We start from the raw sequence: 14,156 nt of genomic DNA, 5'->3' as shown, positions 1-14,156 counted from the left end.
AAGTTGATAAATGAACAATTACTTGGTTTAAATAACAAAAGAGAAAGGGATGTGCTATATAACCCATATGTATACCTTTAGATACCAGATTGTTTTATCTAATTTCAGCACAATCACATGTGCTTAAGTCATAAGTAAAATAAGAATTTCAGTTTTATAGAGTGATTTTTTAAGATAATAATGAATTGTTCTAATCATAAAGTCAATAATAACCTTCATATTTATACAGTTATGTATATTATTCTGTTTAGTCTGTTACAAGAGAGTACTACAGACCAGATGGTTTAAGCAACAGAGATCTATTTCATACAGTTCAAGAGGTTTATAAGTCCAAGATCAATGTGCAGAAAGACCCAGAGTCTGGTGAAGGCTCACTTCTTAGTTTAGAAACAACCATTTTTCTCTCTGATCCCTCATATGACCTAAAAAAAGTAATTTCTCTCATGTCTCTTACCATAAGGGCACTAATCACATTCATAAGAGTTCCATAGTCATGACCTTATTACCTCCCAAAGACCCCTTCCTAATACACTGGGTGTTATGATTTCAATCTATAATGAATTTTCAGGAGACTCATATAAATAGAGTGTAATAGCTCATGAATTTTACTGTTTATAATTTCCATAACTCAAACAATATCTTTTAACAGAAATGTAGTTTTGGAGGCAGAAGTAATATCAATTTGCACTATTAATCCCTACCTAGGTTAAGATTTATAAATCAATGATTCATTTGTGAAGCCTTTATTATAACTAATTATTTCTTATTTTTATATAGACTCTGAAAGCTTTTGGGGAGCAGTAATAATATTTTTCAATTTTTCATTGTGGTTGTTTCCATGACAACCTACATAGTGATAGATGGAAAGTTGGGATTTATACAATTTATATTGTATTATATATTGCAATAAGCATCTAATACTATAACAAAATGATAAAGAATAAAACTTTAATATGTATTCCTTATTGAATTATTCCTCAAAACTACATTGCTGATCTGAAAAATTAGACTTACACATTCAATGAAGATCATGTAACAGAGAACATACTTACATCTCTCCCCGAAACAATGAATAAAAAAATGAAAGTACGAAATGATGATTTGTAGAAAAATGGCAAGTCAATGTACACCAAAGATAAGAAAAACACTTTAGATAAGAAAAGTTAGCAAGGTGCAGGCAACATTTATGTCAGGTTAATGGCCAGAATGAATTTTCAACTTATGGCACAGTGAGAGGGAACACACACACACACACACACACACACACACACACACACCTACCTGGCTGTTACTCAAATTTAAGAAGATAGGGTTTTGAGTCCAGGGAAGCAAAGACAGCAGGAATTTACAAGATGGAGCACTGTAGAAAAATTCCAGCACACAAAAAATATATAAAGAAAGCCTTCTAGTGGTCCCCATGAGACTAGGTCTAGAAAAAGCAGCTCCCAAGAGGATAAGGGGAACAATTTCGTGGAGATCCTATAAGAGTGAGAATATTCCATGTTCTTACCAACTGGAAAGGAAAAAACCCCTGCCAACTCAGAGGACATGAGTAATAATGCTCAGAATTTTATAGCTACAAAGGTGGAGAATAAATAGCATAGAGAAGGATTGTTCTGATTGTATCTAAATAAAAATTTGAATGGAAACTATGAAAAGGGTAAAATTGTCCCCAAACGAAGCTACTGTGTACTAGAACAAAGTTCAAGAATATTTAGAGGAATAAAAATATCAAACATCCATAAGGTAAGATTCCAATATCTAGTAACTCATAAAATTTTTTTCAGGAGTGTGAAGACATTGGAAATATACTCTATTATGAGGAAAATATCAATTAATAGGAACAGGAACAATTTTTAAAATATTTATTATGAATATATAAAGAGAATTTTAAGTATGGAAATGGAAGATAAGGTCATATAGGAAAAGTTAAAAAAAACATAGTAAGATGGTAGGTAGTTTTAAGCTTAGCCATGTCCAACTTAATGTTAAATGAAAATAATACAAATATTATGATTAAAGGAAGTAGTCCATATTGTGGACTGAAATACCAAGTGTTAAAAAGTTTTAAGTAGGTTCTCTAACCTGATGGAATTAAATTAGAAATTAATTAAGACAAATATCTGGAGAATTCCCAATATTTCAAAAGTAAATAGCATACTTCTAAATTACTCATGAGATAATGAAGAAATCAGAAGTTATTAAAACATTTTTAACTGAATGAAACTGAAAACATAGGATATCAACATTATGGAGCAGTTAAAGTAGTACTTAGGTGGAAATTTGTAGTAATAAATGTCTCCATTATGAGCAAATCTCAAATCAAGGATTTCAGCTTACTTCTTAGAAAACAACAAACCCAGAGAAATTTGAAGCCAAAATGAGTGGTAGAAATAGCATGATGAATATCAAACAGATCATCAAAGGAAAAACACAGAAAACCAATAAAAAAGAATCTTAACAAAAGCAAAGGGTATTTCTTTGAGAAGATCAAGAAACTGGATATACTTCTGGTGGTATCATTGGTTTCCATGTGTATAAAATTCTTGAAAATGCAAACTAACTTAGAATGATGGAAAGAAGATCATCAGTCACTTGCATTTGGGGGATTCAAGAACATGAATGAGGGAAACATTGCAAAAGCATACAAGGAGACTCTTAGAATGAAGGGCATGTTCATTACCTTGGATACGTTGGAAGGTTTAATTCTATGTTTTATATATGTCCAGTTTATTTTAGGTTAATTAATAGGTCAAGAAAGTGCTTAAATAAGACAATTCACTTTAACGTCATGACTCAAGGCATTTCAAAGAGTCTTAATTTGAACCATACATTGAAATAAGAAAAAGAATTTTTAATTAAGTTTTTCCACAAATGATACCACAGGACATTAAGTGAAATAAGCCAGACACAGAAAGACAAATGTCTCATATTCTTACCCATATTTGAAAGCCAAAAACATGGATCTCAAAAAAAGAGTAGAATAGTAATTACTTGAAACCAGGAAGGATAATGAGCAGGTATGATACAGGGAAGTTACATAAAATAGAGAAAGGTTACCAAAATACAAGTAAATATGAGGGATATATTTTAGCATTCTGCAGCATGGTAAGGTGAACAAGTTTACACCAACTTATTGAAAATTTGGGGAAGAGCTAGAAGAGAGGAGTTGGAAGGCTTCTAACATAAATGATAAGGTGATAGAGATGGTAATTATCTGTTTTGATAATTATGCCTTGTATACATGATTAGATTATCACATTACTCCAAAAATATGTATAATTATTATGTCAATTAAAAAGAAAAAAAATATTTTTTTAAAGTGAAGTAAAAATGAGTCCTATTTAACTCTTTGTTATATATCAAATAAATAACAAAGACAAAAAATAAAGAAGTTTTAAAGGAAACTGAAGAAGAATACAGACAGTGTACAGAGAGAATCTATAGCTTTAGAATGAGTAAATGTATTTTTAAAAATAGAATTGTAGAATAAATTGTATGATTGCTTTATCAAAACTCCTTCTTTTTGTTTCCTTTTGTCCTTAAAGTCAAGGTATGGGGGACAGATAAATATTACATTTTCTTTCTTCAAGTGGTTCATAAACTCCTATGATCAGACACCAACATTAATTTACTTCATTATTTTAACTGTAGAAAAAAAATAGGTAGTATTCTCCATTTTAGAATAGTTCAGGTTGTCATATGGATTTATAAGAAATTAAAATCCAAATGATAAGTGATATCCCATCCCATCTGGCTTACAATGCAAACAGGCAAGAAAAACATAAACTACTGGTAATTAATACTAATAAGGTAAATCTTTCCCTCCTTACAGGGCTTTATACCCATGAATTCTAAAATGGAGATGAGAATGGGTAATGGGGCAGGGAGGTTTCATGGATAGGTGTGGGAGAACCTACAGACACAGGAATGGGTGACAAGATTTCACACAATAAGGACTCAAACATGACCTGACCTGTGTGATGTCTCTTATAGCTGCCTCTTCTCTCAGGAAGAACCCCAATTGTTCTTGCCTTATGCATTTACAAGGAGTCCCTAAGTAGAAAATATAAAGCTTAAGCTCAAACAGGGTGTTCTTTATGAGCTGAATTGTGGAATAAAAGAAAGCAAAAGAGCGGGAATTATGAACTTCAAGCCAACTCCTTAAATCATATTAGCACAAAATATTCCAGAGATCACAGTGTTTCAAACTACACATAGCAGTAACTCAGCAAGTCCAGTGTTTTAATTACTTCAAAAACTTGAATCAACACTGAATGCTATAGGAAGCAAAATGAATGTACATTAATCATAAACTACTTTGGTCACATGGCATCTTTCATCCCAGAAAGGTTCACAACCTCTGGATCTGTTTCTCATCACACTTAACCTGAGGAAACTGGACCAATAGTAGCTTTGGAGAGACTGAATGGGAGAAGGTTGAATGATTAAATTTGATAGAGCTACATAAGGGTTGCAAAAAAGAAAGTAATTTTTCTTATTGAGACTCATTTCTAGATTTGTCATATAATAATAAAGAAGTAGACTATGGCAACATGGGGGGTTAAAATAAGTCTTAGGAGGAATTTGCAATATCCACCTAACAGAAGACTTACTATTATCAAGTATTGTTTCTGCAATAAAAATTTATGAATACTTTTATTGTTCTGTAAAATGGTGCTATTAGTAACACTGGGAATACTCATGGTAAATCAAGCACATAGAAGTATGTATATGATATTGCTGATTTAGACATAACAGACAATTAAATTCTCTGAAAATTTCTGAATTGTTTTTATCACCTCTCTATATTGGAATTTTCTTTAAACCTTTCACTGTTAAAACTGCTGGTTACTAATATGTTGTAAAACTATATACTATTATGCATTTTGATTTTTACAAAAAAAATGCTTAAATTTGATTTTCATAGATTAAAAAAGCTTCAAAATCTTATGCTATCCTCAAAAATAATTACCTTACTCTCCTTTTTATTGTTCTGAGTGAAATATGATTTGAAATACCATCTTCCATAATAGCAGGGTTGTAAACTATGTTTTTATAGTAAATTTGGGGATGGAACAGAAGATTGTTTATTCCTTCTGAAGTTCTTTTATTTATTTCATTCTGAAATATTTAATGGATCATTACCCTAATCTAGATCCCATATTAACTTCTGGGACTGATTCGGGGTCTTTTTTGAAATAACCTCAGGCTACAGAGTGAAATATGTATGTAAACAAATGCAGTTTTGACATTGTCTGGCCAATCACTTAGGTATAATGAAAGGCATTTTTCTGATTTTGAGTCAGATGTTGTTAAATTTTATTTCCTCTGTTATGATTATAATTTTGTATTTCTCATTTTCCTACTCCACCCAGCCGTGGCTTTACTTGAGATTGTGTTTTCTTTCTTTGTGAAACACACAGTGCTAATGTGTTAAGGAGAAAAACAGTTACTCTGATATTCTTCTATCCGAACAGTCAGTAGAAAAAACATCTATCCTGTTCCAGTATGATAACTCATTTATTAAATTTTGTTAAACTGTCCTTTCCTGTTTTCAGGGACCCAATTTAAAAAACAGCTTTCTCTGATAATTGTGTGCCCCTTTTTTTCACATATCAGATTTGATTTATTATAGTCAAAAATCAGCAGAAGACTAGGTTAATTTTTTTCAAAACATTTTGCACTTTGTGTGTGTGTGTATGTGTGTGTGTGCTTAAATTGAAGCATTATTGTCCTACATACTGATGGGATTTTTCATTACATATTTGTACATGCACACAATATACTATAAGAGAGGTAATTTTGTCAATATCTCTCCTTGGCGCTTCCTCCCTCTCTTCCTTCCTCACTACCCCTGATCCCTTTTCTCTACTTATCTCCCTTTGATTTTCCTGAGAATCACCCCCACCTTTCCTTTCCTTTTTCCTCTCTAGCTTCCACATATGTAACAAAACATAATGACCCTTAAACTTCAGAGTATTATTTATTTCTCTTTACATAATGGTCTCTAGATTTATCCATTTTCTTGCCAGTAACAAAATTTCATTTTTATTTATGACTAAGTAAAACTCCACTGTTTATTTACACCATATTTCCTTATCCATTCATCCATTGATGGACATCTAGCCTAGTTCCACTGTTTGGTTATTGTGAATTGTGCTGCTATAAACATGGGTATGCATGTATCACTGTAGTAAGATGACTTTTAATTCTTCAGGAGAGAAACTGAACATGGTATAGCTGAGTTATATGGTGGTTCCATGCCTAGTTTTTTTTTTTTTTTTTAATTGAGGAAACTCCACTATTGCAACTAATTTGCAATTCCACCAAATTAGTGTAGAAGTGTTCTTTTTATTCCATATCTCCTTCAACATTTATTATTTTTATTCTTGATGACTGCATTCTTACAGGTGTGATAAGAAAGCTCAGTGTAGTTTTGATTTACATTTCCCTAATTGCTAATGACATTGAGAATTTTTTTCATATATTTGTTGGCCATTTGTATTTCTTCTTTTGAGACGTGTCTGTTTAATTCATTTGCATATTTATTATATATAATAACTAGGTTATTTGAGTTTTTTGTGTAAAGTTTTTTTTGAGTTCTTTATATATTCTAGATATTAATTCTCTGTCAGAAGAGTAGCTGGCAAAATTTTTCTCCCATTCTGTAATTTCTCTCTTCACATTCTGACTTGTTTCCTTTACTGTGTAGAAGATTTTTAATTTGATAAAATTCCATATATTAACTATAGGCATTATTTCCTGAGCTTTATGGGTCCTATTATGAAAGTCATTGCCTGTGCCTAAAACCTGGAGTGTTGACCCTATAGTTTCTTCTAGGATTTGCATGGTTTCTGGTCTAATTCTTATGTCTTTGAACCACTTTGAGTTAGGAGGTTAACTTTTAATTAGAAGCGGGAAAAATAAAGGTTGAAGCCAGAAAATAAATGAGGGAAATAGTCACTAACAAATTATTTTAGTTATATTATCCTAATATAGGAAATTGCAATTAGGAAAAGCAAGAGATAAAAAACAAAAACAGCACTACCAACAAAGAAAAACAGGGATAAAAATGCGTTAGTCATTTTTCCATTACTGTAACAAAATACCTGAAATAGTAAACTTAAAAGGAGGAAAGGTTTATTTTGGCTCACAGTTTTGGAGGTTTCATTCAATGCTGAATTGGCACCACTTTTTGGGGGGGTCTGTGGAGAGGACATACATCAAGGTGGGAGTAGATGAGGCTTCTGCATTAGAGCAGGGAAGTGAAAGAGTAGAAGGGGCCAAGGGCGCAACCCCCACTCTTCTAATCTCCTCCCACTAGGCTCCACCTTTTAAAGGTCCCTCCAACTCCCAGTAGTATCCATACTGGCAACAAATTGTTTAATACATGGGGTTGTGGTGACATTTTAGATTCAAACAGCAAATAGCACAAAAATGTGAAAGGTCAGCTGTCCATTGGAATAAGGCAAAGTGGTATTCAGAGAAATCTTCTTAGAATAAGGGTGAATGTTCACTGACCTGAGGATTCTGTGACTTTCACTGTTTTTATTCAAGCCCTCACTCTCTGAAGGTTTCTCTGGATTTAGTGTCCTTGCAACATGCTGTTCCAAACTTTTCTGCAGAGAAATTTATCCTTACAAGTTTATCCTGAAGTGTTAGTGGGCTTAATAAGGCTATCTCAGTTTTAAATATTATCATATGCTTTTGAAAAATGCTCTCATTGATTGTTCTGTAAATGGTTAACTAGAAGAATATGGACTTTCTAGTCAGGCACGTGAGTGTGCTGAAATCTTTTTTTTTCTTCTTATTTTTAAAAACTTATTTATTTATTCTAATTAGGTATATATGACAGCAGAATGCATTTTGTTTCATTGTGCACAATTGCAGCACAACTTTTCATTTCTCTGGTTGTACATGATATAGTGTTGTACCATATGTGTAGTCCACATGTATCTATGGTAATGATGTCCTTCTCATTCCACTATATTTCCTGCCTCCATGCCCTCTCCCTCCCCCTCCGTCTCCTTTGACCTGATATAATGGTCATCATTTACTAAATGGAGAATGTAACAAGAGTTAATTTCTCTGAGATTCAATTTTCTCAAACATAAAATTTTGATAAAATTTATTTTAAAAAGATAAAATGGTTGTTAGACTGCAACACAAAGACAACTTAATATGATACAGTATTAAAATGGTAGTTTATTATTCAGTATAGCTATAGTGATATGAAAAAATAATCACTATAGCCCACAATAAACAAGAAGATACTCTATAGCTATAAAACTCAGTTTGTTTCCGATGAACTTTTAAGTAAACCACCAACCATTTGATCTTTTTGTGGTCTCATAAAATCACAAAATCTGGAAGCCTCCAATTCTGTCACTTTGAGTAATAATTATAATAATTAATAGACTTTTTTATCATTCCTAAAATAAATCCAGAACTTTACATGAAGAATGAATTGGGTAGGTTAGTTTTCAGAAAGTTAAAATTTAATCCTTTTAGATGAATGATCAATAAAAATTTAGTATTGTTAAATTTAGAAGAACAAACCAAACAATACAAATTACTTTTTAAAAAGATGCATATTTCATCAGTTCTAATCAGTATTTATTACACTTATTACAAGTAAATGTTTAGTAACATAAACATTGATTTGAAAATATTTCACTTCAAAATTGTGTTATTTCTATGCTCTAAGTAGAATAATTTATGAAACAGGCTAAAATGCCAATATTAGTTACTTTGTATATATATCACTCAGTAACTTTCTTGATCAACTTCAAACCTATAACTTAAATACCAGATTATATCACAGATGGCTCTAATTGACCTCAAATTAAATACTTTGTAAGAGATGGAGCATAGACCAATAATAAGGAAGAAAGTGAAAATAATCTACAGACTTTAAATTATTCACGTTATTGTCTCAGACTAACATGTCCAGAACAAAGCCTAAAAAGCTCTGGTTTGACTACTTTTCTTTGTGGAAAAATTCTAGCCATCAGCAATTTAGGAAAAAAAAAAGTGAATCCAGATGTCTTGAAAAAAAGTATTAAATAAAAACAAATAAGATAAAATAACACTAAAGGACTATAAAATTGCTTAAAAGCTCTATATCACTGATAGTTATATACTTCATTCTAATAATCTTGGTATTGAGAAAATATTTTTTTAAAATTTTCATTAATTGGCACATTTAATTTCACCTAGTGTTCTCATCAATATTTTTGCAGGAAAATCAAAATGAAAGTCACCTTGAAGGTGACAAGTGAGTGAACATAATGCATCAAAATTTCCTTCCGGATTAGGGAAATTTTGTAAAGCCTGTCCTCCAGCCCCATTGAACTAAGGGAAGGAAAAATACCATAGAGGTTAAGGAAGCAACTGTGAATAATTTCAATTCTCTGGATTCAAATTTCAGAGGAAGGGATATAGTCGATGCAAAGGGGGCAAATCATGGGTGATTTGGCTCTGACTTCCTTTTCAAACATAATTTTCAGGGATTCTGTGGTATTGAACATGTAGGAAATGGTTGATTTAAGACATAGATTGAGACAGCACTTTCTGCCCAACCATGGTTCCTATGTGGCATAGAAAGGCATCAAAAGATCCACTTTGCCTCTGTGTAAGTAAAAAAAATAACTGATTCATGGATGGTGGTGGTGATGGGATTGCCACTCGGAATGCATTTGCAAAGAGACATGGTAAGCATTTGTCCAGAGCTATAGGGAGAGTTATTAAGGCCTAGGAAGTTTTAATAGACATCATGGTCAGATCTTGAAGTCATACAGTGCCAGGAAGAGTGGAGATGAACCAGTCAGTAAAAGGAGATAGCCACCTTGGGTTATTCTCTCAGCATGGGGACCACGGGTTGAATCCCACCAAGCAGAAATATTGGGACATTAAGCATCAAGAGAGCCAGGAATAGACTCTATAGAATTTGCCATCCAATGTGTGTGTGCATAAGTGTGCACGTGTGCGCACGCATGCACATCACTGAACTGACTGGTTCATTTAAGGATGCGTATCATATAGAGAACCCTCCCCCATCCCATGCACTTCTGACCTTTAAATACTTAATGACCATGTATTTTTATCTTAGGACCACACTTCATCTTGAAGAGGAATAGAGGAAGATGGAAATGGTTTTATCACATAATTGGCCTTACAAAGTGACAGAATAAATGATACTATTTAATTGATGCTATTTAAACAAGGTAAGATTGAAATATCATTAACTGATACTTCTTTTAAAATTATTTTTTTAGTTGTAGTTGGACACAATACCTTTATTTATTTATTTATTTATTTATTTATTTATTTATATGTGGTGCTGCGAATGGAACCCAGGGCCTGGCACACGCTTGGTGAGTGCTCTATTTCTGAACCACAACCTCAGCCCCTCTTTAATTGATACTTTTAGAATCATTCTAGCCTATTGCTCCCACCAGTACGGAAGATTAAATTATTACAAATTTAAGATGTTGTTTATCTTAGTTTTATGAGTAAATTTGCTGTCCTTCTAAAATATAATATTTTCCTTTCTAACTTAAATGTAAACCTTATAAAGGCATTTAAAGCATTCTTTAAAATTTTATTTGTACAAACTTCTATCTGATAAGTAGTGAATTGGAAATAACCTGTTTTTAACATATAAAATTGCTATTGACTACACAAATATCTTAAATATTTTAACATCTATTTGTAAAAAAAAATTAAAACACGTGAAAATATAGAGTGAAAAGTAACAAATTAAAAAAAATAACTAAGACAACTAACAAAAGCATAAAGCAGAGATACTACAACAACTTCTTCACTTAATAAACTTTATCCACTTAGTTCTGGGATATATAACACTCTGAAAATTTCATGAAAGGTAAATAAATAGTGTTAATCTGTGAATCAATTATTAAATTCATCATAACTATTAAAACAAATAAAGATTATGAATTGGTTCATTTCTTTGTGTGTTCTGCCATTTGGGAAATTCACATGATAATTAATTAAATATTTTCTCTAATAATTTTAGGTGCTTTTTTAGTGCTAACTCGTCCACTAGGGCAGCCAGCAATAGTGAATTACAAGGTTGAACAGAAGGCAAATGTTGTGACTCTGGAGGGGACATAGTCATGTTGGCAGGTAATTGGAGTGACATAGCTAAATAATGCAGAGTGCCCTGCAATGAGGCTCAAGTTAACAGAGAAGCAAAAGCTCTTACTGCAAACATAAGGTTTGCCTTCCATTACTTTAAGGAGAAAAAATACAAGGCTTAAATATTTTGGTCAAAATCAGGTTCTCCTGAATATTATGGTAGGAAAGATGCCCCAGGAAGAAGAACTAGTTTAAACAAAGAATAGATAAATTTAGAGAATATATTAAGTCTCTATTGGATTAGTCATTTTGGAAACAAATTCCAGTACAAAGTGATTCCAAATAAAAACAAGTCTGTATTTCAACCCTAAGAAATGTAGGTATTGAACTCCCACACACTGAACCTGGAAGATAGTGAAGACGTTACTGAAATAGGGAAATCACAGTTCTTATAGTTCATTCCTCAAAGGAGCCAGTTATTCATGATGGATAAGATGTTATTTAAAATATGATTAAACTTTAATTCTGTTTTTTTATTTTACAGATTGATCAATTAAATTTGTTATTTCTAAAAATCAATTAAATTTCATTTATTTTCTTGGTCAAATGGCATTATAATCTCTTTACTATTGGACAATGATCAGTTTTCTGGCTGACTTATAAAAACAGTAACAACAACAAAAAATTATTTTGCCCAATATTAAAGCTTATATTTTTAAAGATGATATGCTATTGCAATTATTGTGTTTCAGTTATATTTCCATCTGTGAATGTTTTATCCTTCAACTTATGTGATGCCTGCTTCCATCTGATTTTTCTTTCCACTAAACTTCACAAATCACTTTCATGAATTCCTATAGTGCCCCATGTCTCCAAGCCCAGTGTTCCAGTGAACAATTGTTAGTCATATGTAGCTTTGATGAAATTTAAGACTTAATTTTAACCCACTGCTTAGATTCCTTTGTATACTTACAGATCGAACTGCCTACTGGATATTCCAGCTTAGATATAGTAGGCATCTTAATGTATTCGCTTTAGCCTAAAGTCTCACATTAGCACACATTTCTGTTATTTCCCACATGTTTTTAATTTTAGAAAATGACACTGCATTAAAAATATACCCCAGGTAGATTTCATCACTTTCACTACTGCTACCCGCAGCAAGCCAACATCCATCATCTCTTGCCTTGGTCAAGCAACAGTCTACTGATTTGTCTTGGGTCTTGCCACATTTCTTTCTATCCATAGTTTATTCTGCCATTCAATAGTCAGTTTGACTATTTTGATATGAAATTCTTGTTCCCAACTCTCTAAAGTTATTCCAACTTCTTTTCATGAAGTGCTTTCCTTGATATGACCCAGTTTATGCTCCCATCCAATTTTATCTTGTGTTTATTCTCACTCTCCCCAATCTACTTCAACCACTCTGACCACTTCTCTGTTCCTCTAACATGTGAAGCATAATTCTAACTTTTCTGGAAAGTACCCTTCCCTAGAAAACTCCAGCATCTCTCCCTCATCTTATTTATGCGACTGCTCAAAGAGCACCATCTTCCCTTATCCTGGTCGTCTATATCCACATAGGCACCTTTATTTTCTGTTTACTACTTGTCATTATTTGACATTATGTTGTTTACATATTTGTTTCATTTGGCCTTTTTCTTTCTCCCCCCCATTTTCCTCACTACAATATAAGTGCACAGAAGATAAAAGACTGAACAACCATTCTTAGAAAAATAATGACAAACCGAATGCTCTTCTCCATCTAACTAGTTTGTATAATTCTGTCTTTGGAAGCCTAAGCTCAATGAGGTGAATTTTATAACTTGAGAGTCACATGTCTTAAAAGAAACCTGGGTACAATCACTTAAAGTACATTGAAGTATTTTATAGCTTATAATTGTTCTACTATTGCCATAGAAACAACAGTCTGATTGCCATGTTTCTAAAAAGATCATTTAAATACTGCCCACATTAGCAAGAAAGATTATAAGGAAATTTCTTGCTTTAAGATATGTCAGTCACCTTCCAAAGAAAAACTTCAGGGCTGGGGCTGTAGCTTAGTGGCAGTACACTTGCCTGACATGTGTGAAGCACTGGGTTTAATCTTTAGCACCACATAAAAATAAATAAAATAAAGCTATTCTGTCCATATACAGCTACAAAAGAAAGAAAGAAAGAAAGAAAGAAAGAAAGAAAGAAAGAAAGAAAGAAAGAAAGAAAGGAAGGAAGAAAGAAAGAAAGAAAGAAAAGAAAAGAAAAGAAAAACTTTAATGCAATAAAGTGAGCTGATAGAATAAGAGGGCTTTAGGATTTGAAAAAAAAAATGAGGTATTATTTCCCCAGAAAGATGAGGTGAATTTCAAAGTGTCAGTAACAGTGTTGATGTATAAAAGATAAGTATAAGAAGATAACAAACAGCTTTTGTATTCTGGACATTTCAAGAACTTCCATATCTTTGCCATAAATGAACTGCTATAAATCATGCTAAGTATTTTATTAATGTAAGAACTTTAATATTAATCAAAAAATTCTGAAAATTGAGTATCAAGTATATAGAAGTCTCTCATAAAGTGAAAATACCTGAAGAAGTCTGATTATATTTGGTTATCACCATCTGTAAGCTTGGCAGAGATATCAATAAGAACTCACTATTGACAAGAATTGGGAAAATTACTGTGAAATCTCTGATAGTTTAAGTTCCACAATCAAGAAACACAAAGATTCATTAAACAATCTTACTTGAATATCTAAGGATAATCAATTTTCTTTATGTAATTTCCTAAGAAGATTTTCTGCAGGCTTCCATCCATTCTGCACATCTTAGTACTGTTGATTCTTTATAACTGACATGATTTGAAACTTGAACTTCACACATTGATCCAGCTGCTAGACCACAGGATCACAGCTCATATAGTGTAAAATCTTGAAATAATTAGTGTGCAACTTGATCCCTTGGCTACTCTTAATACAAGATAGAAAGGGCATATTATGAAGTTTATTTGTGCACTTGACATCTATATTACTCTTCATCCTTTTTTTCCTGCTCAATT

This window comes from Marmota monax, unplaced genomic scaffold (assembly GCF_021218885.2).
Source record: "Marmota monax isolate L192 unplaced genomic scaffold, Marmota_monax_Labrador192_F-V1.1 WCK01_AAM20220418_F8-fsc00017, whole genome shotgun sequence".
In the NCBI taxonomy this organism is placed as follows: Eukaryota; Metazoa; Chordata; class Mammalia; order Rodentia; family Sciuridae; genus Marmota; species Marmota monax.
The sequence above is the reverse complement of the archived record's forward strand: the minus strand, read 5'-3'. Positions refer to the sequence as shown.